The sequence below is a fragment of the Poecilia formosa genome, unplaced genomic scaffold, assembly GCF_000485575.1.
Source record: "Poecilia formosa unplaced genomic scaffold, Poecilia_formosa-5.1.2 Scaffold243, whole genome shotgun sequence".
Lineage (NCBI taxonomy): Eukaryota > Metazoa > Chordata > Actinopteri > Cyprinodontiformes > Poeciliidae > Poecilia > Poecilia formosa.
Genome location: NW_006800182.1, coordinates 46,288 through 70,296, shown reverse-complemented (window position 1 = coordinate 70,296; position 24,009 = coordinate 46,288). Strand labels below are relative to the sequence as shown.

At 36.0% G+C, this 24,009-nt stretch overlaps 1 protein-coding gene across 4 annotated transcripts in view; it reads right to left on the bottom strand.

Moving 5' to 3' along the window:
• cdh22 (cadherin 22) overlaps window positions 1-22,477 on the bottom strand; it is a 178,501-nt gene extending 156,024 nt beyond the window's left edge. For 2 of the 4 annotated variants that reach the window (XM_016680461.1, XM_016680462.1), the window contains exons 1-2: window positions 22,203-22,477; window positions 14,464-14,648 (exon numbers count right to left, since the gene is read on the bottom strand). The gene's annotated coding sequence lies outside the window, so the exon portion shown is untranslated. The remainder of the gene's footprint in view (window positions 1-14,463; window positions 14,649-22,202) is intronic. The other 2 variants (XM_016680460.1, XM_007569597.2) reach the window with 1 other exon arrangement.
• Window positions 22,478-24,009: the final 1,532 nt, after the last annotated feature.

Sequence of the window (24,009 nt, the reverse complement as noted above, 5' to 3'; positions counted from 1 at the left end):
TCTTTGTCATTGTGTCCCAAAGAAACGGCACAAAATATGAAAAAACATGCTTCAATTACCAAGATTATGTTTAACAAACAGGAGAACTGCACTTGTGTTCAATTATAGTCTAGTATAAATGTGATGGAGTGTTAAGACATATATTCTTAGGGTTTATGCATAATTGTCTTTAGATAGAACAAGATTAGTCTAAATTGAAAGGACATTTCAACAGCTTGTCTGAAAGTGTAAAAAGCAGAGAATCTAAGCATTGTTTTGATTTGCAGAAAATCAAAATTTAATTAGCAAATTCCCCTGAATAGGTCATGCACTTGAAACAGTTTACTTTTTTAATCATTTTACTAATGATATCTCTATGAAAGCAGGAAAAAAGAAAATTCAGAGCAAGGTCATTAGTGTCAATGCTTCTTTAAACCACCAGAGAAAAACATGTTGAAGTTTATAAAGTTGTCAGATATATCCTTTGCGTTTGGACTGGCAAATGCTGCAGCATGTTGTTATTTGTCAAGAGAACATGTGAGGTAACCAAACCCATTAAAGTTACTGGAAATTAGAATCAGCAAACTTGTTTCTTAAATTCTAGAAATAATAACAGGCCTAGACATTATAGAAAAAGTAACCAAAGGCGCTTTCACACTGAGGTACAAGAAAATCCAAATGCATTAATTTGTTAAATATTTGATTGATAGTTTGGAAGGCAGCACAGTTACGTTGTAAGTAAGCTGGATAATTGTGTCGAATGGTGATTAAGCGTTTATGGACAAGCCATTTTAGGCTCAAAGGTCTTTAGCCTTCCATCCAGTAAACAGAAACATCCACCAACCAAACCTCAGCCTGCCTTGTCTTGGCAGTTGAAGAGCAAATCTCCACCGCTTGTTTTCTTTTTAGGCTTAGCCAAGAGACTGTACGTTGAAGAATGCTGTTATCCCTGCATACCGCCTTGTGGGTTTTACAGATACGTCATTTTCTAACAACAAGGGTTCCAATGATACCTTTCTGCTTTGAGTAGCTATTAATGTCCTTTCTTGCTCACTGGTTTCTCAAATGCATTAATCTGAAGCATGGCAATAAATAAAAGGAGGCAACTAAAGAAAGGAAAGGTAAGGAGAGGAAAGGAAAAGGAGAAGGGAAATGAAAAGAAAGGAAGGAAAGAAAAGAAAGGAAGATGTGGCAAGAACTGTCACAAGATCAAATGAATGGATGAAACACTGAGTCCCCATTCGCTATCTTTCCAAACAATGCTCAAAAAGTGCATGTAAAGGAGTTTACATATTTAGAAAGAAACAAGCGGTATCAATGTATTACAACTGTACATTTGTAAATATAAAGCATAATTGAAAACTGATAGATCTGCAGAGAAATGTATATACGGGATTTCTGCAGTAGATGTATTTGCCCTGAAATGCTTACACTGACTGTAGGGTTTGTTTATATGTAAACGACTTCATTGTTATCTGAATAAATAGTTCAGAAAATTTCACCCAGATTTTAATTGCTTGAAGGATCAAAGAAAATGTGCTGCATTACTAAGGCTTTTGTTGAGGAACAGGAAAGCAGCTGCCCATGGGAAGTATCGAGCAAAGACGATAAACATGCATCCCAAGAACTCAACATCTCTTTGGGTAATTATAAAGGACCTTAGGGCCTCTTTGTCTATTGGAAATGAGGAACACATCATGTACATACAAAATAAAACAGCCTCTTGGATCATTAGTTTCCATATCTTAACAAAGAATAACTATTACACTACTTATGTTGCTGAGCAACGACTTCACATTCCACTGATCTCCTACAATTAAGTCAAGAAAGAGCTGGCATGCAGAAATAAGGCAGTAACGACCTGTTGCACTGAGTTTCTGCTTCTTATGGGGGAAAAAAATTGCATTGAAAAAGTATTTACTGGTAAGATTTGTAAAGTTCAATAATATAGCATATACTGTAGAGAAAATACTTAATGAGCTTGTCATTTTTCTTCCGGTGAAATTCATACAAGCTGTTGGCAACAGCCAAAGTGAGCTAAACGTATGTGATATGCCTCTCCAAAAGTAGGAAAATGTCGCCCGTGGACAAATAGAGAAAAAGAAGAAAACCATCAATTTCTGAAAAAAAATAGTCATTTTCAACTTTTGCAAAATATGCTCGCTGAAGTTATGAAGAAACCAAGCCGTGATAGAAGTAGCAGTTTCAGAGTAGAGGTTTTGAAATGGTGAGCTTTGTCTTTGAAATTTGCTTGGTACAGAGTAATTTGAGTCGGCAGAACATTTAAGCCTCGGTGTGGATAAAGGCACAGCAGATCAACATACCCTGTTTAAATTCTGTTTACAACACTGTTGTTGTTGTTGTTGTTGTTGGCGTTGGCCAATAGGCTGGGTAAAGAATGGCTGCCTAAATAGGTACTTTCAGTTTGGGTTATTAAACAAAGACGGATCAAGTTGAACATGATGCCAATTAGGATACTGCCGTAGATCCGCAAACTTTCTCTAAAATTCATGCACAATGTTTGGATTTTCTTTCCATAGATCTTCAAAGCAATTTCAGTGAGGTAATAGGTTGGATTTTTCTAGCACCCTCATTTGTTTTCCCAGTACACCAATTGTGTTTTTCATGGCGTTCTGCTTGGGACCTTACCTTTCCCAGAAACCCACCCTAGTTTCATCTTTATTCTTCTAGCCGACTTCAAGACAGCCCCACACAATGATGTTCTCACCACCACTTTGTAGTTCATGTGATGTTTTTGGAGCAATGTGCAGTGAATTCCCTCCACTGAGCATAGTGTATACAATGCAATTCACAGAGTTAAATTCTGATCACATCTGAGCACAATTAATTTTTTTTCAGTATTAAACTGACTTTTCGAAAGGTTCTATAGCAAACTTTCTTTTTTGCAGCATGCTGCAGTGCGCAGGTATAGACATCATTGTGGTTGAATGCATAGCTTTTTTCACATGGGAAAACTATATCTACTAGTTCCAGATCTTTCTGACTGTGTCTGGACCACTTCCCTTGGATCTTGGACAACTCTTCTGATTACTATTTGACCCCGCCATCAGAAATATTGAGAGGCGAATCTGCCCGTGGCTTGTTTATGATAAAATGACGTTCTTTCCACGTCCAGATTATGGCCTCTAAGGTTTTCACTGGAACATAAAGTCTACCCAGTTTCATCAATATGTTTTCCAATGATAAGGTTGCATAGGTCTTTGGAGAACACTTTTCTTTCACTAATCATGAAATGCTTCTTGTGGTAATGAGAAACTCTTTCATAGGTCAATCAATTAAGTCCAAATCAGAATATATTATTTGACTAAAATGTTACAGAACTGCTTACTAAATATCAACAGATATCAGTAGTTTTGTGGTCTTTCAACACCTTTATACAGCTTTGTTTATATACATTTTCAGTACTTATTGCGTGTGCCTTTGTTACATAAAATTTAACTGACCTACTTGTTTTGATTACTTGATGTGAATTAAATGCCGATCAATCCATTACAAACATATTTTTGGAAAAATGTTTAATATTTACTTTCTCTCTGTAATTCATTTAAAAAAAGATATGCTTCTGACAATGCATGGCTTGCTTTATGACTGACTTCCTTTGTCATCTGAGAATAGTAAATTATTCATCCAAAACACTTTAGAAACATGACAGCAGCGAAGGTTTCCAAATAGTTACTATGATTTTAACTTACTTCAATGTTATTGTTGCCAAGGCAATTAGCCTCTTGTTCGGCATAGCACTTGGCTTCAGTTCACTGTCACTTTCTGTCTGATGGGCTGAATGGAGCCTTGTTACTGTTACACATCTACATAGCCCTGACAGAGACAAGGCACTAATATGGCCTTGCTGTTTTTATCTGAACATTTAACATCCACAGTGAAAGCTGTTAGACTTTGACACCATTTAGTAAGAAGCACCTAGCATGCATTTTGAGCTTGACTCCATCTCTTATCAAAACAAAAACAGAAGAAAAAATAATTGAAGAAAATAAGCCAGTTGGACAGAACAAAAACCATCCCCACCCCTTTTGATCTCACCATCACGAACACTACTCTACTCTACCCCCCTTACAATAGTCAGTCACCCCCACCTTTACCTGAACCTGACATTTCCCAGGGGGCATTAAACTCACTGGCCCTGTTTGATTTAGGCAGGTCGGATGTCAGTGTTCACTACAAGCCCATGGTGAACCATGAATAATGGATCTACCACAGGTCTGGGTCTCCCTGGGACTTCCAGCTGCCCCCTTCCCTCTCTGCAGCTGTGACTGGAATAGTCAATATTCCATTAACAAGCAATGATTCATAAAAGTACTAGCGACAAGACACAAGGAGCAGAAAAACATGTTCCGGGTGGGGGGCAATAAATGACTCTTCTTTATGAATCTTGATAACAAATATGTATCTTGATACAATAACCTAATGTCAGAGACAGAAAATGTACAATTAAACAAAGAGAAATTGGGCTATGTTCTTAAAGGGGCAGTATTTTGTTGTTGTTGTTTTGTGTATATGTTTTCCAGGCACGTAGTGCTATTTTACAGCACAATCGAGTAACTATGTTACCTTCAGTTGTTATAAAATGCTTTATAATTGAAATAAATTTGACTTAGTAAATGGTTTGGAATTGGGACTCTGTCCCTTTAAGAAAATCCTGCTCTTTCTGACGCTCCATCATCATGAAGTCATCACAACATTGCTCCTCTATTAAGCCTTTAGCAATGTTTTTTTACCAGCATTGCACTGAGAAGTAGCTAAGCAGATGTTCCACCAGGTGTTTGCTAATTGCTGCTACCTGAAGGAACTGAGTGGGGCAGTAGTGGGGAAGTCGCAGGAGAAAACAAAGCTCAGAGGAGGAGCTTTGTCTTTGAGGGCGGTGCTGGGTTCCACCAAACAATTTGCACAGCTGAATGGTTGCCACTGAAGATTGAAGGATTTCTCAAAGTATGTTTCTAATGAGGGAATAATATTATAAGATGATGTACAGCTCAAAAAAGTCGATTTCACATAATAGTGCCTTTTCAAGAGGAGAGGTTTGGTGAGTCTTTTCAATGTAACATTTGGTTCAAAAAGAAAAACATTTTTAGAACATAAATATTTTCAGATTAAAGTATTTTGGTCATAATATGAAAGATCTGCCTTTCTTTGTTTGTGTGTCCCAGTGGATCTCACTGATCCAATTGTGCTCATTTACAAACCTTCATAGAAAAATTCTAAAAAGAAGTGTAAATGTAAATTGTACTGTTGGAGATTTGTGATGCTACCTTTCCTGAAAGAACGACCCCATGCTTTCACCTGTCATTTTCTTCACAACGTGCTTGTTTACACTTCTCTCGCTTTTTATCTTTTCTCTCCTGAGGGACAATTTTGGAAATACAAAAGCTTTTCATGACGGAGCATTTATTTGAAAAGCAAGGACCAGTATTATGAAAAATACTAAAGTGTAATGAAAAGTACTAAAGTTTTTCACAGCATTTATTTGAAAAGCAAGGAATAGTATTCCAAATAATTCTTGCCTCACTTCAACCTGTTCCCACATAGATGCATGACTGCAGTTAACATAAAAAACAAAATCATTATCAGTAATAATGTCGCTACTCAGGCAAAGCTTTTGTCATAATGTGAAAGAAAACGAACATGGCACCAGGATGAAATAATATGCCAGGGAAGATGTCTGGCTGTAGATGGAGAAACTTATCGCTTAAGAACAGGCCTGGTCTAAGCTCTTGGTATTTTTTACATTTCAAACTGTGCTTATATTATTCACTGAAAAGGAGTGTGTTATGTCAGTTAACAGCAGTTTGTGAACCAAACAGCATGTATGGTAAATACATACGGAATATCAATACATAAATAATATAATGCAAAACTGTGAGATATTGGTCATGTTATTTATCATGTTTTGTTTTGTTTTTTTTACAAACTTTATGAAAGACATTCTATAAATGGGAAAAATATGTCTTCCTTTGCATTAAACGTTACCATAGATTATCTTTAAAACCCGTTTGAGCAATCTCATCTTTGGCAGCGAAATGTTTTAATTGCAGTGTGATAATCCGTATCAGTCTGATATGTGAGGGCATGACTAGGCCTCCCTCGTTTTCTGCCATTTTAATGTCTTACATTGTCACCTTCCTAAAGTAATGACTTGAGCCATTGTTTTGCCAAATATGACTTTGGCAAAAAAATTAAAATAAATTAATACATCACCTCCTGTTTCTTTCCAAAAGATGTTTTAGGCACAAAAAAAAAAACAAAAAAAAACAAAGAAAACAACTTTTGGCAAAAAATGACTTAGGCCATTATTTTAGGAAGGTGACAATGTGTAGAAAAATGACCAGCATGAATAATGAGATTGTTTCTCCATTTTGCTTCTGTTACCTGCAAAGATGTTTCCCCTTCAAAGCAAACAAACTGAAAATGAGTGCAGTTCTAGACTGCTGAGATAACTTTAAGGTATAGGAGTGGAGACATCTCTTCAACACAGTATGAGTTTTTTTCTTTCTTTAATATTTACCCAGCTTTATAGTTCATGCTGTTAGTCTAACACATTAGAATAGATGCCAAAATGTCTGTACATGTATTACCCACAGAAATGTTACGAGAAGCATCTGAATGAAATAATGGAGTGCTGTTAAGAGGTTTTGACCAATCAATAAGTTACTTCCAGTGGATAAATTTCCCTCAGTGTCACCAGTGGATTCCCAGTATTCATGGTGACTCAGGACCACAGCTGGCTTTGAACAGCTAAAATCTGTAAATACTTGAGACTCCCTCTGAAAACTTATTACTTATAACTACCTATTTTATTAGTTCGAAGACCAAATACACCTCAATATGCAATGATATGCACCTTAGAAGTAGAAGCTATCTTGGGACCACTGAAGAAGCTAATGTCACAGTAGTAAACTGAACATTTACAACTGTGCCCAAGCCATTTCTAGCACTGCAGTGGAAAAAAATACTGTACCTGTATTCAGAGATTAAGATAAATGTTTTTCAGACCATCTAGAATTTCTAGTCTTCAGAAACTTTCAGAAACACATACATTGGCACGCACAAACAAATGCAGATACAGAGTCAGGAATTCATTTCTGAGACTTAATATAAAGCCAGCCTTGTCATATAATTCCCCCACGAGTATGCAGGTAGGAGGACAAAAGCTCATATGGCTCTGTTAAATTACATTTTTAAAAATGATGTCGCAGTGGAGGAAAAGGTAGGATTAATGGCAAAAGTTATGTTTCTCAACATTAGTATTGAGCTTCAGCACATCTGAAGTACAATATCTATTTTTAAGTTTGTATAAGTACAAGAAGGTGGCCTACAGAATTTAAAATTGGGTTGATTGAACAGGGAGACTTCATGTTGTAACTATAAAGGCCTACAATAAAACATTTTACTTCTGCTTTGCTTGTATTACCATATTAAAGCTGGTGCAGTACACAGAAGTGACAAGAAGCTCCAGACAGATTACAGATAAACTACCTTTGCAAAATACAATATGTAAGGGCAACAGAGGGCAAATTTTAGATATATTTTTAGTATCAAACATTCCTCTGACATTTTGCACATTTCTGCCCAGGTTCTTCTTGAAAATGAGTTCTGGATCTCAATTGAGTTTTACCTGGTTAAATATAGGAAATAATTTTAAAAATACATTAATTAGTTCAGGAAATGCTGAAACAATAAAGAAACAGATGTTTTCTCTTTTTTTTAAATAAATACTTTAGAAGTACTGTAAAAGTTTTTGTTTCAAACCTACTTCAGAAGTTAAAAGTTAGGTCAGATAGATTGAAAATGTCAGCTGCCAGTTCTGCTGTTTGTTTACCATCCCTGAGTTGCTATTGAATGACAGTATAAAACCCATGATATGCTTCAACTACAAAGGAGGGAAAAATCAGTCCTGTGACTTCTGAGGCAAAATGATGGCTTTTCTGACTGACAGACTTTGTAAACTTGACAGGATTTACTGGAATCCAAAGCAAACTGTGATGTGGCAGTGTTTGTCACTGCTGCCATCGATGGGAAAGAAAGCTGGTCTTTCTATGGGAGAAAAAAATAAAGGCTAACTAATTAAATGATTTGAAAAATAAAATGCAGCAAATGAAAAAAAGAAAACAACCAAAAAAAAAGAAAAAGAAAATGCTGACTGGGCAACTAAAGGTTTGCGATCTTACCTTTGTTTTTCTTTTGTACAATCCTAATTGGCTGCATAAGCAAACTGGAAAAGGAAGTGGGACAACCATGAACTACAACCTGTCATTTAAAATGGAGGCAAGACATTTTATGGTTTAGTGGCAAATGTTCTATCAATACGAGCTAAAACAGCTCCAAGCATAATTGTTCTGTTTATCAGTTCCATTACAGACCTTCTAGAGGCATTAAGCCATGGTAATAAATAAGCCCAGGTACTGTGGAGTTACAGTGCAATACCCCCATCTCACTTGATAGATCTCTAATAAACAGTGCATCCCTCACAAAGTGAATTATGCTATCTATTTCAATCTCTTCCACAACACAACATCTCCCACCCCAAAGCAATTACCAAGAGAGCTGATACACTTCACTGCCAAAGCCATAATTTACGTCCCTATAATACCTCTACCTCTAAGTGTTTAATGTAAGATTTTTATTTATTTCATTAATTTATCTGGCTGTTAATGTAGCTATATAGCTATAAATTAAAATTTGATCAATATCAAACGGAAACATTACTAAGATTATGATAAATTTAACCAGAAGCAATGATCCCAAAAAAGTAAATAATACAATCACACAGAAGCAGTATAAAAAGAGAAGGTCAATGAGTTTTTATTAACATGTATTTTATCAGAGTACAGGTAGATCTTCACTAAATGACTAAAAACAATTGCATGGCTTTTATTCAAACAAAAAAAAATTCTTTAATTCTTTAGTTCATGAGAAAAATGTTCTAGAGAAGCATCAAGAAAATATTTGTCATTTATATTAGCCACCATCTGCATCTCAGTTAAACCAAGATTAACAAAGAAAGACAGTAATCACTGCAATAGTCCAACACATCTGACACGAATTAAAGATTATGTTAGACCAACTAAATCATGAAACACACTGACTTTTGTATTTAATTTGTCAAAAATTTTATTTGACAAATTATTATACCAGATTTTGAATCTAATTAAACTTTTTTTTTTCCTTGATCTGGTAATGTATATTAATCTTTAGTGATTCCACTTTGTTAAAATTATTAAGTCTTAATTTTACAAAACACCTGTGACAAACTTAGACAATACCCAAAGGAAGGCAGAGAAAGCACTATAAGCATAACTACAGCACAACTGACACCTGCCAAAGCCCCTCTTTTTCTGCAGTAATAAAAAAATAAAAAAAACGTTGCCCAGAATTAGTTATGACTCTCTCATTGTTAGCCTTCTCATTGTTAGCAGCAAATAACAATGATACAACAAAAATAGCTTATAAAACTACAAAGAGACTGAAAAGCAAGGACATGATCAGGTAAAAAGAACCATGACTACACTTAATATCATTGTCGGTAAATTCAGGTTTCCCTGATTTTCCAATCATAGCTCATGCTTTGAGCCAAACCAATGCTGTGAACTGGGACGGCTTCCCAATCCTCTAGCTCAGAAGTATTGTTGTCTCTTGGGTATTATCTTACAAAGCCCATTATGCTGCCGAAAAGAAAAAGGAGACAGAGGCCCAGAAGTGTAGTTAGTCTAGCATGCACGGCTACATGCACACACAACACACACTGACACATGCATGCATAGTAGTTTAATCTTTGCAAAGATGTGTATTATCAGTACAAATCCCTGTGTGCGTTCCAGATTACTGATATGTGTGCATGCAGCTGTGCAACATTAAAAGCAGATATGACATCTTCATACCATAAATTTGTCTGTGACAGATAATGCAAGCATGGCAAATTCACAAATGTGTAAACGATGTGTGGAAACCCCAAAGTCTACCATCAAATATAGCACATTCAGCTGGTACAGCCATAATGACTGGTGGTTTTAGAAACATGGGTCAACATTGTGTCAGCACGGGGGCCTGATTTCTGTATTCACAAAATAATCTGCACGAGTTGTGTAGCACGCAGAGGTGTGACTTTTAACCTAATTTAACTCATCTGGCATCTCCCTCAGAAGCATCAATGCAGATGGAATCTTCAAAATATATATATATTTTTTCTTTATAACCTTGTAATACTCAGTTTATCTGAATGGCTGTCAAAACAAGTGAGAGTCCTTCAAATATCATCATCATTATGTTTTTAATGAAAACATCAGAAAATGAATTATAACCTATGGTTTTTAACTTTAAAGAGTGATTAATGTGCAGAATCCTGACTCTGAACTTCTCTTGTAATTCAGTAGAATGATTACATGTTTGAAACCTTGAATGTAACCTTCAGTAAGGAGATAATTTTACTTAAATGATAGTGTTGACATTTTTGATATCCTTGAGTTGTATGAATCTGGTTCAATAAAATAGAGTATTGGCTGTTTATCATTATAAATTGATTGCATCGTCTCAAGTTTACTTCTGCTTGGCAGTAACTCCTCTCCTGTAACCTCTGGCTTGATACTTAATCAACTTGTTGAGATTCGATTGTGCTTTTTGTTCAAACTGCACATTTAGCATGTTATTTTTTTTTTCTGCCAAGATTTCTTGTTTTGTTTTTCCTTAATACTGTGGAAGTGTTCTTGTCACCACTGACATTATTTTAAATTGTTTATTTATTTTACAAGCGGTGGTTGTCATTCTGGCATCTCTTGGATTTTGGAAGAAATAGAAATGCTAATATTGTTTTGTCATTGTAATTTTTTTTCTAACTCTGGTCCAGCTGAAAAAGTTCAAAAATGAACAGCAAAATCAATCTTACTTCATCGTTATGACTCAAAGTGGCAGCTCAGTGGTCATTACACCAACAAATGGTGGTTCAAGTCCAGAAGACTGGGATCTTAGAAAACTTGCTGATATTGATAAGACAAAAGAAGAAAAAGCAAAACAGTATGAAAACTCCTTAATCAATCAGACTTTTAAAAACTTCCAGTTTAGGTGAGCACGAGTTAGGCGGTAAGATTACAACAAAATATGAATCTATACCTTCAGGGAACCACATACTCACAGGAAGCAAAGGCAAATACTACACAAAAAAATAACTAGACAGAGCTACACACCATATTTCATCTAATTGAAAAGCTTCAACTCCAACATCTCAGCTCAAACACTGTGAATCACAGATACAGATAGAGGGAAAATAGGGAGAATTAGGAAAGAATTATGAGAAAGGTCAAAGATGAGATCGAGAAAGATTGAGAGGTCAGGAGAAGGGTAGTGAGCTCGTCAAAAAATAAAGGGAGAGGCAGAGGAGAGGATGGGGAACCGAACACTCACTGTTATTTTATAACAGAAAATTACAGAAAAATATTTCCAGTGGTAAGGAACAAAATGTTTATCTCAAAGTAGTAAATAGTAAAGTTCTGCAAATTTAATGTCCACCTTGATGGAAAATCTGCTAAAATATCCGTCAGTCTCCTTTAAGTTAAACTTAATGTGACTTTTCAGCAAACTTAGCATTATTTTTACTCATATTAATTTATACAATTCCAATATGCACAGCAAAATTACAGAGTAAGCTACTGAGTACAAAAGTAAATGTATGTTCTACATAAGCTGCAGATTGTCTGATTCCAAGAAACCCAGAGGTGTTGATGAAAGTCCTTTCAATTCTTAATAATATAGCTTTTATCACTGTGCAGGACTATTATTGAATTGTATTACATTAGGACTTATTGTAGTTCTTTTGCTTTTCCCATTCAAAAATGAAGAAAATTAGTCATAGCTTTGTATTATTGGCTATCTGTCTTTGATGTGTAGCTGGAGGACTTAGGTTCTCTGCTGACAACTTAATTGATGAATTCTTGATGATAATCATCCCAGATCTCCAATGCTCACTGACCCTGGGGCACACAGAGGACCCTTTAAGGAGTCATATGAACAAATCCGTTTCTTGCACAAATTTCTGCAGGAAACGAATACCTTTAAGACCAATACATGGTTTATTTTAAAAAGTGAACTCCCTATCCTCCAATTCAAATTCAAAAATGTTTCAGGAAGAAGAAAATATGCTGTAAATATACTATCCTATGCTTGTGGATCCTACATGTTTATATGTGCGCTTGCTGGTGCATGTTTGTGCATATTTTGTTAAACCAAAAGTGTAAACATGCTTTAAATGCTAATACTATTAGCAAGAGCGTAGATATTCTCCCAAGACTGTGTTCCTAATACATAATTTAGCAAACACATAAAAACTTAAGAAGTCTTTTTTTATTTTTTATTTTTTTTTTTTGGAGTCTGTTTATGAAAGCGTGTGGATAGCGGTACAAGAAAACAGCATCAGAAAATATTTTCTAAAACCAAACCATGCAAAAGGACTGTAATAAGTGTTATTACTTTGCCTGGAGGAAATCATATCCATGCAGTCTGCAGACACATTTCTTAAAGCTCCCACTTACCACACACCTCTTGCTCTCTTTCAGTTTGGATATGACACAACTGTCATAGATTATATTACTGCAAGATTTAGTGTAATCTTCTTTTTATGGCTTTTGTATCTCAGGTGAACTATTTAACTTTATTTTAGGCCAGTGGTCGCACATAATTGTCATGGCAGCTCATATTTATATGACAGTACATCTGCTAAACATCCTAAAACATCTTTAACAGCTACACCATTCATGCTGTAAATGGCAGGATGAGCAACAAGCATGTGACTCACCCACAGTGGGAAGCCTTCTGTAAGAGAACAATGTCAGGACTGATGTTGCAGAATAGATTTGAGGTGCGTAGTCATACAGAGCAGTATCAATTCAGCTACAGTGACGTCTTTGTAGTCTGGATGGGTTTTTGTTTGGTAGCTTTTGACATTTTGAAATTACATTTGCAAAATGAAAATGCTAGGAGACACTTGACACTATTTTGATGAAACCAGTAAACAAACTAGAGCTCAAAAAGGAGCATTGTCTTTCAATATTTCTTGTTAGTGACTGAATAGTCAAATGCGTCTGTAGTGCAGGGAAATTGGTATAAGAGGGATGGAGTCAAATTTTTTTTGAGACAATGAACGAGATGACTCAGCATAATTCAATAACGCTTATAGAAGTGGCTTCTTTCACTTCTACTGCTGTTGCCAAACTACAGGTCGCTTTGCAATTCTATAACAGCGCAAAACAACAACAAAAAAAAAAACATTGTCGTTCACAACATCTTCTGTTCCAAGATTACCCTGGGTGAAATTAAACTAAAGAAATTCAGCTCAATGGGAGAAACCCGAAACACATCCATGAAGGGAGTTTAGAATCGAGCAGAATTGTGTAGGAAGGAAATAGCGAGGATAAGACCAACCGCTGCTCATCATCTCTTGAATGATCTTGTTTTAGAGGTAATATTGAAGAGCAACGCAATCATAAATTGGTATTTTTCTCATTCATCTGATGCATTACTACTTCTGTTGAGGGTCAGAGTGTGCCGGAGCTCATCTAAGCACAGACTGCAGGCTGCAGCAGAAGAAGGAAAAATATCTTTGATGAGTTGCCAGTTCACTGTTTGATCGACATAGACAGACATTACTATTAATATTCATATCAGTGGACAGTCTGCTCTGTCTAATCAGCCCAAAAAGCAAATTAACAACAATTTTAACAACAAAGCAGCAATGTCTCACCTTACGTGTTGCATGAATTCCAATTACATGCAAATGCCCGTGTTTCCTTCTTCATACAACCGTGATACAGTTTCAACTACAAAAAATGTTTTATGTCTCTTTCTGAAAAGAATTCCTCTTTTAAGTCACTGAACCAAGTAAATTCATCAAATAAGCAGTTGCGATTAAAATTTTTATGGTCTAGTTAGCAGGCCATCTGAAGTACAGAATGCTTTCAATTAGGGCTGCACCTGAATCACTCGAAGTCTTTAAAACCCATCATAAATCTAATTCCAAAGACACTCATCAATGAGTATCTATAGTCTAAAAAAGGTCGCCTTAAACTGCTTGCACGTAATAGGAGATGAGGCACAAGCTTAAAAAATCATGACATTCCCTGTCAAACTGAATAAAACTCATATGTACTGATATAACAGTCACTTGCTGAGCAAATGAGAAACTGAACCAGTAGTGAGAGTATACTGTTTACTTATTAAAATGATCTTGGCTGCCTGCATTCACACTGGCTGCATGAATAAATCTGAGAACTGCAAACAAAACGTTACAAAAACTTACTATTTTCCACATCTCTTCTAATCCTTTGTTGAGTTTAATCTCAGCTATATATATGTTCCTGTCTATTCATGCATGTGCGCATGAAAGCGTATATGTGTAGTGAGTCACTGCATTAGTGTGTCTCAATTCATATCAAATATATCAACCTCAAAACGTGGATGACTCCCTACCTTGGCAGCCTTCATCCCTCTAAATCCGACATTGATGCAGAAATACACCACCGCATCAACTCTGCCAGTGGGGTTATGCCAGACTCAGAGGAAGAGTCTTTGTGAACCGTGACATCCAGGTGAAAAACTGCCTGTTTACAAAGCAGTTGTTCTTCGCACTCCAGTGCAGGAGGTACAAACATAGGCTGGCAGAGAAAGAATGAATGTAGATTGTGAACATATGGATTCCATCATAAGAGATAAAACTGACGTCTCCAGGAGAACACGCATCTTAAAACCACCATCAAAGAACAGGTTATTAAATATCTTTCAACAATTATTGGCAATATTCTGTACATTAAGGGCAAGGTGTTCACTCCACTTGCTGACAGGTTTTTTTTGTTGTAGAATGTTTTTATGTATTTATTTTTTATCATTATTATTTTTTAGCTTTACCACTTACAAGACTTCTGGTTTCGAAGCACAAAAAGGTTTTGCTTTCATAATTCCCATCGGGATATACAAGACAGAGGTCATTTACTCTTACTATCATGCAATAAGAAAGTGAAGTCATTTCCATGAGAACACACATCTGTAGGCCTGCATAATAGTCTTTTATCTTCCTTCCAAAAACTACAATTTTATTTAGAATGCATGCATACTTGAAAGCATGTTTTTTTTTTTTTTTTTTGTTCTTTTTTGTCTGAATTCTCAGCTCAATTGTGCACCATTGGCTTCAAATGGCTTCAGAGAATGTTCCCATATCAACAGATTTTACTTCATCAAATGGACAGATGGACTCAGCAGCTGTCTGTATGTTGTTAGTGTTCCTTCTCTCCTCTTGTTGCTTATTTCTTCCTACTTTTTCTGGACTGGGGATTTTGCTACACTACAGTACTTGTCGGGTGTAAAAATCTAACAAAAGCTGCTTGGCCTTTCTGACAACAAGACTTTTACAGTTGTTTCCAAATATAAAAATAAATAAATGATGAAGGCATTGAGTTGATAAGCCATATCTATACAAACAAAGGGGAGTTAATTGGTGGCAAAGTGGCCCTCAGTTTCCCAAAAATGTGAATTGGACAGTAAATATGTGAAGTGCAAGTTTTCTACAACAGAAAAATAGTGTTTATTGCAAAAAAAATGTATCACCTTTTTTTTAAAATCAAATTTCAAATAATTGTATATTTAAAGCCTTCAGAGCAAATGTTTATTTTACAAAACTACCTATTATGTAAACTATATTTAATGAAGACTAATACATACACTTTTTATATATATATATATATATATATATATATATATAAAAAATTTCAAACCTGACATGACACAACTGCAATGTTCATTTTTTTATTGGGATTTGTGTGATAAACCAATGCAGAGTAGTGCATAATTATGAAAAAGCAGTAGACCTATTAACAGATAAAAACGTGAACAATTGTGAAAGTACCCTCCTACCAAATAACAAAATAGAGTCCACCTGTGTGTAATTTGAGTTACAGTGTGATTAGAGCTGCTTTGTATGATTACATTAGTGAACATGCATCAAGTGGAGAGGTTCCAATATCCCAAATGGCCAAAACGAGTTTTCTTTGCAGGATGCCTGGACTCAACCCTTAGAGAGAAGGTGAGTCATTCAGGAGTGGCTCAGAATCGAGCCCCTGCTACTCCCTATCAAGAGGAGCCAGTTGCAGTTGATGGATTTTACCATAAAATCACAGCTGTAACCATAGCTGCTGGTATTTTACCATAAATTAGAGACATTTTTTTTTACAGTCTGCTGAACACCTCCCTAGTGAGTAGAAAACTAATAATATAGTGTACATAGCAATGAACACAACATCTCTAATGTAAAATATGGTGGTGGCATCAAGCTACAGGGTTGTTTTTCGTTTCGGAGGAAAAGAGAAACCGGCTAGATTCCATTGAAAATGAGTGAAGATACATGGCCATGAAGGAAAAAACTTATTAGAGGCAAAGTCTGGGTATTGAGGTGGAGGCTCAGTCCGTCTCGTTGATGTCCTTCTTGCAAAACAAACCACCACAGTTACAAAAGAATAGCTTAGATCAAAGCACAATCATGGGGTTGTGTCTTGTTTGAGAATTGCCAAGTAAACATAAATCCAATTGTAAATCTGTGGCAAGACTTAAAAGATTATGTTCACAGACACTTTGCATCCACTCAAGCAGAATTTCAGCTACTTTACAAAGAATAAGTAGACTTTTCAATATCTAAATGTGTGGTAGACATACGACAGTAGGCCTGCATCAATAACTGCAGCAAAAGGTGATTCTACAAAATATTGATTCCAAGGGATGAATACAAAAATACACCACACATTCCAAAATTTTATCAGTAAAAAAAGCCCAGCTCTGCTTCATCTTCCTTGTACTTTACAATTTTATCCTACTTTATATCTGACTAGCTCATTCCTTCAAAGGGAACTGTGATAACAATGTCTAAAAATGCTGTTTAATCTAAAAAGGGGGGAAAAAAGCCCCCAAAAAACTGCATGTTTTTGAACAAAGATACTGGCAAATTGTTTCATCAAAGAATTGCCAGAAACCTTCACCTTGAAATAAGCACAAACAGGGCTGAAAAATCAACCATGGAGTCTGTCCACCACCTTGATCTCTCTGTCTCCTCCCACCTGGTGATTCTATCATAAAGCTCCAGTACTAATACGGTTGATGCAGTTTCTGCCCTTAGGTGGTAATAAAGTGACTATAGGGGCCGACCGTTTCTGACCGCCGACATGACAGCAGGTGTGAGGTGTGAGGAGTGTGACAGGGAAAATGTGTATTTATGTGAGTCTCTGAGACAGAGAAGAAGAGATGGGAAGAGTATGATAAGCATGAGAATGAACTAGTCGCCTCACCACAAATCCAGATCAATTAGTTGGCCTAATCGCTCCCCTCGCGGTTAGCCGTAAAAATCTCTCAGGTCTGCCCTTCTCACATTTCATCTTTACTGCCATACCTCTGTAATCTATCAACCCTCTTTCTCTTTCCAGCTTGTGTCATTTCTTCTCTCTTTTCTTCTCTGCTCCGGGATCCGTCCAAGTCGTCTCTCCTTTAACACTACATTTATGCGCCAGCCTGGTAAACGGTAATCAATGTCTCACAACGGTGCACTGTTTCATCTAAACGATTTCTCATGGAGGCTGTGCGTGAATGTGTATATGTGTATGACAAAGAGAGGGCAAGCAAAGAAATATAGGCAGGCAGGATAAAAACAACAAAAAGGGAGAGATATGTTTTTTTTTTTTTTTTTTTTACAGTGCTCTCCCAAGCCTTTTTTATGCATGTAAACTTTTATGTTTTGCATTTATGAGATGTGAAGATTAAAAAATGTGAAGAAAAAAAAATGCTTGCCTGGATTTGGCACCAACTCCAAAATCCCACAGTAATGCGTTTGCTTTAGGTACATAAATCACAATCAGCCCGGACTGCCATCTGGGTTACTGCTACATGGCCCTTGTAATGTACATGCTATTTAGTCCACCACATGAATAAATGAGGAGGGCGGTAGGCAAAGCAGATACATACATAAAATGCTTTAAAAGACGGGGTAAAGAAAGCACCTTTTGTAAGGGAATTTGGTCGGTGAATTTCTGAATCACCTAATGGCTTAAAGGTTATGCTGATCCAACAAGCAGTCCACTGACAGGTCATTGAATTCAGTGATTATCCTATAACATTGCAATGTTCGCTTGAAAATATTGAGTCATCAAGTGGATGTAACATTGACATGCTCCATTCACTTTGTTTTTTTTTTGTTCTTGTTGCAGACAAAGCATTTTCTCACAGACATAGAAACATTGAAGTCACCCTAAAACGTTTTAGTTGTCTAGCAGTGAAATGATTCGGTGAGATGAGCCACAAGAAACTTGGTCAATGGACTCCTCGTTACCACAACAAATTTTGAATTATATGATTTTAAAGCTGTGGTGTTGGTAGACCATGGAAGTCTGTGTTCTGATGCAAGAAATGTTTTGTTGTATAGTATAGTTGAATATTGTACAAGTGAATAAAAAATATTTAAGAACTGTGGAATGTAAGGCCTCGATCATGAAATCACTATTCATATAAAGTCCAGATAAAAGTTAGTTTGACAGAGACAAGATTTAGAACTGTTAATATGCCAGCATGCTAGAAAAATTCGATAATAGTCCAACGTGTGGCTTGCAAAGATTAGCAATTTTGATATGGATGATATAGTTTACTGTCCTACATGCCATTCCATCAGGGGGCAGTCTGATAAGCAAATGAGAGTAAATAAATTGTTAACTGGTTACTTGTGTCTTACATAAATGTTAACACCTATGTTGTTAACAGCACAGTATAGTATAGTATAGTATAGTATAGTATAGTATAGTATAGTATAGTATAGTACAGCATAGCATAGTATAGTTCTTGCAAGACTATGATGAGAGTTTGTATCTGAGTCACAGATTCATTTAGAAATAAATTAAGGAAATTGGGCTGCATTTGATCACATCGGTATGCAAAACCGACGGAGGAGGAGAGATGGGGAAGTTTGTAACATTGAAAAGAAAAACAATGGCAAAGGCAAGTAAAGCAAGTGTTGGTAGGCAGCAGAAAAAAAACAAAATATTAGAAACACAGCAAAGCCTCCATGGCCCTTAGGTTTGCCGTGAGAACAAAATGTTGTACTTCTCATCTCTTCTGATAAGTTGAAATATAAGCAATATTGGTGCAATTTTTTTGTTTGCACAAAAGGTAAAGTCTTTTTGAAAAAAATAATATGCTTATGAATTTGACAAGTAACTAATGCTCAGTTGACAAGTAAGTAAGGCTCAGTTGACAAGTAACTAATGATCAGTTGACAAGTAACTAATGATCAGTTGACAAGTAAGTAAGGCTCAGTTGACAAGTAACTAATGCTCAGTTACATAAATGTCACTTAATTTAATCTAAAAATGAATATCCCAGTAAAATCTTTGCATGTTTTCTCTTTTGTGAATGACAAAGTGGTCTTGATTAATGCTATAAATTGTTAATTAATTGTTAATAAATTTAAATTTGAAATAGTTTGACTAAAACATATATGAGCTGCAACAACTTCTAACGTAATTAGTTGCAGTGCATTTCATTATTGTATTTTGAAAATAAGTTGATTTTATGCAGACAGTAATGTTTTGTGTTGGAGATGCACCAATCCGATATTAATATCTGTATTGGCACCGATATTGATCGGGTAACGGTGACAATGTGCCCAATCCATAAGGGCAGATCTATTCAAAGAGTAGCAATGTAACACGTCCACGAGTTATTTGATTCTTTTGAACGGCTCTTTGCCGTTCAAAAGAATCAAGAATAAATACAACAGATAAATACAATTGATAGAAATGGTGTATCATTTTTAGATTCCACGGTGCAGAAGAGATTGTTCTGTTTCTGTATTATGAAATATTAATTCTCCTTCCTTTGTCCTAGTTTGTAATTTATTTTACATTTAAAATCCCTAAGTGCACTTTCTGGACCATTTGACTGAAGGTTTGTGGCAGTTTATTTTTGCATATTTGACCAAGGCAGTTAACCTATTGTTTTTGTTTCTTTATAATTATTTTGCATTGACTGTTATACACCAAATTGAAGTGACTGAACAAAGTGCTGTTTTTACATGTTTGATCAAGCTTGTGGAGCTATTGGTGTATTTAAGTGTGCGGAACCGGTGCAGAGTTATCAAATAAATTTGCTATTCAGTACATTTATGTCTGTGTTTTAGAAAAAAAATATATATATATATTACGTCAATTCAGCACTATTTTTTCTGTATCAGCTGATACTAAGTCTCAGTTATCTGCATTTTTATGAAAAGTGGAAAAAAAGTAGATTGGTGCATCCACAGTTTCTATAGATAAATAAATATTATAAGGTTTCAATTAAGAACCATTGCTTCAGAGCATGTGAAAAACACTCAAGATGTTGTGTTCCTTTCAAGTATTTCAAAAAGAAGTTCATTTTATTTCACAATGTACACTTGGGATATTTATTTTGCTATCCAGATTCAATAAAGTTCACAGTCCTCACCAAGATTTGTTTCTACTTGATGGATTCCTGGAAAGACGTGTGTATTTGGAGAATACAGCGTTGATGGGCTGCTGCGATATCACACATTTTTATCACTTCTTCCACACACCCATTAGCTCAAGGTAAGTGATAAACAATATGTGCAAGATCTCGTGAACACTGACAAGTCAAACCCCGACCGTCTAAGAATGCACAGAATTACAGTCAGTTACAAGGGGATACTTTTATGGAGAAAAAGTTAAGAACTACTATAATACCCTCAGCTAAGGTTACTGAGAAATACACAAGCTCCAAGTATATTGTAATCCCACATTGACAAATTCATTGAAACCGAAGAAAGATGCAGCGGTGGCATACAGATTATCATTTCTTCAGAAATGCACAAAGATATTCTCTTTTTCCTCAGACCAATAATCAACCTGAGATGAAAATGAGTTGTTCTGTCATCCAATTTCAAAGAATGCAGTGTGAAAAGAAAGCAGTCTACAACACATTTAATGAATCCATATACAGTCACTTAAACAGAAAAAGCTGCAATCCATCATCATAAAATGTTTTTAAAAATTCCTAAAAGAAATGTACATTTTTAGTTATTCCAGAAACAAGCAAGAAGCTGCTCCTCGTGGTAATCTGATTTATGAATATCCATTAGTCCCATTTGACTAAATGGTAATGTGAATTAAAAAAAGGAAGGAAACGGGCAACATGTAGTCCCTGTTTTGTGTTTAAAAAAAAAAAATGCTTGTATCCATAAATCGAATCATTACAAGACTTTCATTATGTTTTAACGCAAGTCCATCACACTATCTTACGATTACACTGTCTGCTTTTATGTCAGGATCTATTTAACTGCATGGCCTCAGAGCACAGTGGCACACATCCAACTTCCCCAAACGCATCCTGTTGGCGCATCAAGTGGCTGCAGTCTTTAGAAAGCAGCTTCACCGAGCATGAGGCGCGTTTCTTCGTCTCACTACAATTTCCCTCAGGAAAAAAATATATATATATATATATATATATATATATATATATATATATATATATATTAAATAAATAAAATACTATTTTTGTGTAGTTCCCTCCTGCACAGGTACAAACAGCTGAGAATTTTAAATACAACTAACGAGATTGTTTTTTTTCTTCTGTTTTTTTATTTTATTTTTTTTCAAAAGTTATTGAGGCTGAAATTTGAGATGAACACGCATATTTGCTTCTAGAACTAGTAGCAAAAATGTAATAAAATATGCCTTTCATATTTATGAATGAACACATGAACAGTCATGGGATAACAAGGATAAGTCATCGGAGAGCATTTCCTGCTTTAGTACAAGAGGTCATTTATCGCTTAAATTATGCGCAGCGCTCATTACAGAACTAACCAAACGTTAAATGAGTTACAAGTGGCAACAAGTTAGCGGGTGTAGCTCTTCAGCCATGAAAAAAAAAAGATGTTAAGGACTCGATATGATGCCAAGGGTTTCATCCTACCGCACAGGTTCAACTATCAGCACACAAAAACCGAGAAAATTAATGCAACCCGTTTCTGTCTTCAAAATATGTTATTTTCTTTTTCTTTTATTTTCGCTGCAGAAATGCAACAAATCAGCACCGAAAAGCACGGTTCAAGTCCATATGTGGGTTACAGGAGCATGCCAACACGCTGTGAACTTTATCATTTAATTTCAGCATCCCAAAACTCTTACCTTTGATGCGTTGTGGAGGAGAAACAAACGCTTCTTGACTTGACGCTCTGCAGAGGGACGGAAGTGATCGGTATTTAACTTCTCGCTCCTCTCAGGCATCCAACCTATGCGACTCCACGGGAGATGGGAATAAGAGGGACAGGCAGTTCTGTGCGCCCTGTCTGCCACCGTGCAGCTCATCTGGAGTCTCCGCTCCTAGAAGCGCAGGGCGAAAAGAACTGGGGAAAAAGACCTGCTGTCGGCACGACGCGGCGTGGAAAGCCCCTGGTGGTGGTGGAAGGAAGCAACAAATGAGATGGACGAGAGAGAAGAAAAGCAAAGAGGTGGGGTGAAGAGGGGAATCATCAGAGCCATTACATATGGAATAAATAACAAGGAAAGAACATTTTGTTTAGTCCATCATGGAGATGTTTGATAAATCGCGTCTTCTTTCATCTACCTTTAAAGAAAAAATGTTTTTTCCTTCTAAAAAAAATACAAAAAAAAAAAAAACAAGATTTGTGGAAATGATCCTGATAAATTTGTTATATTGTTATGGAAGCTTTGCATTGTGTGCTTTTCGTAAGGTCACAGAGAGATCAGAATAGGTGTTCTTGTCCAGTCAGTTAAAAACAAAGTCCAAACACTGGCCGCATTAAAAATATTTTTTACAGTTTCCACTTCTTATTCAGATATCTCTTCTGTCCCCAGAATGACATATCCACTGTAAAAAGTTCAAAGAACAGTAAAGATCTTGACTGTCTTTGACATCTTTCAAGTATGTTGTTGAAAGCCACAAAAGGACCATGCTTTCCAGTTACGATAATAAAACCTTGCAGCATTTCTATGACCTCAAATACTTCAGTACAACAAATGGGTTTGCTTGAAATTTATAGTGAGGGAGAAAAATGTTTGTACTTCCAAGAGTGGCTGCTTTGATGAGGTGGTTTACCTATTTAATCATAGAGTGTGTTTGCATGTGTGTGTGTGTGTTTCTTTATATGAGAAATGCTGTTGGTGACAACGGACTGGAATGAACCACAGTGAGAAAAGCTAAGACAGAGGAAGGGAAGTCCAACTACAGATTACACACCATCACACAGAGTCTCTGAAGCTCAGTCAGTGAGGTTAGGAAGGTTAGGAAGCTGATGTACCAACAAGGATTTAAAAGCTAGTCGCCATAAGCTGAACACAGGGAGGTGAAAATAGAAGAACAGAGATTTAAAGGGAAAAAAACGGCAAAGAGGGGCCAAGTTTTTTTTTTTTTTTTAGGAGTAAAATAAATGTTTTCATCTTAATCCCATGTAACAACAAAATGACAGACAGTCCTAGTAAATAGCCGAATTAAAGTCACATCATTGTCTTCTGCTTATCTGTGATTGGGTCGCAGAAGTAATATATCTTGAACATTGTGCCTCCCAGCAATAGTTTCTGCATTTCCATATCAGTGGGATACCCCCTGAAAGCTTTCAAAGGCAAATATCCAGGAGGTAATCTGATCAGATGCCCAAACCACCTCAGCTAATTCATTTAAGAGTAAAGGAAGAGATACTTTACTCCTAACTTCACACTATTTTTTTTTTCAGGGGTGAGCACAGTCAACCTACATAAGGAGCTAATTTCAGATGGCTGTGAAGTAAAATCAGAAGAATAAGAGAATGAAAGAGAGAAGAAAAAAATTAAGTGAAAAGAAAAGGCAAAAAAAAACAATAAATTGAGAAAATACATGCACTAGCTGTAAAAAAAGGACAATCAGAAAAAAACCAAAAAAACAAAACAACATGGCGAAACAGTGGTTGTACTACACGGACCATAAAAAAGAAAGTGA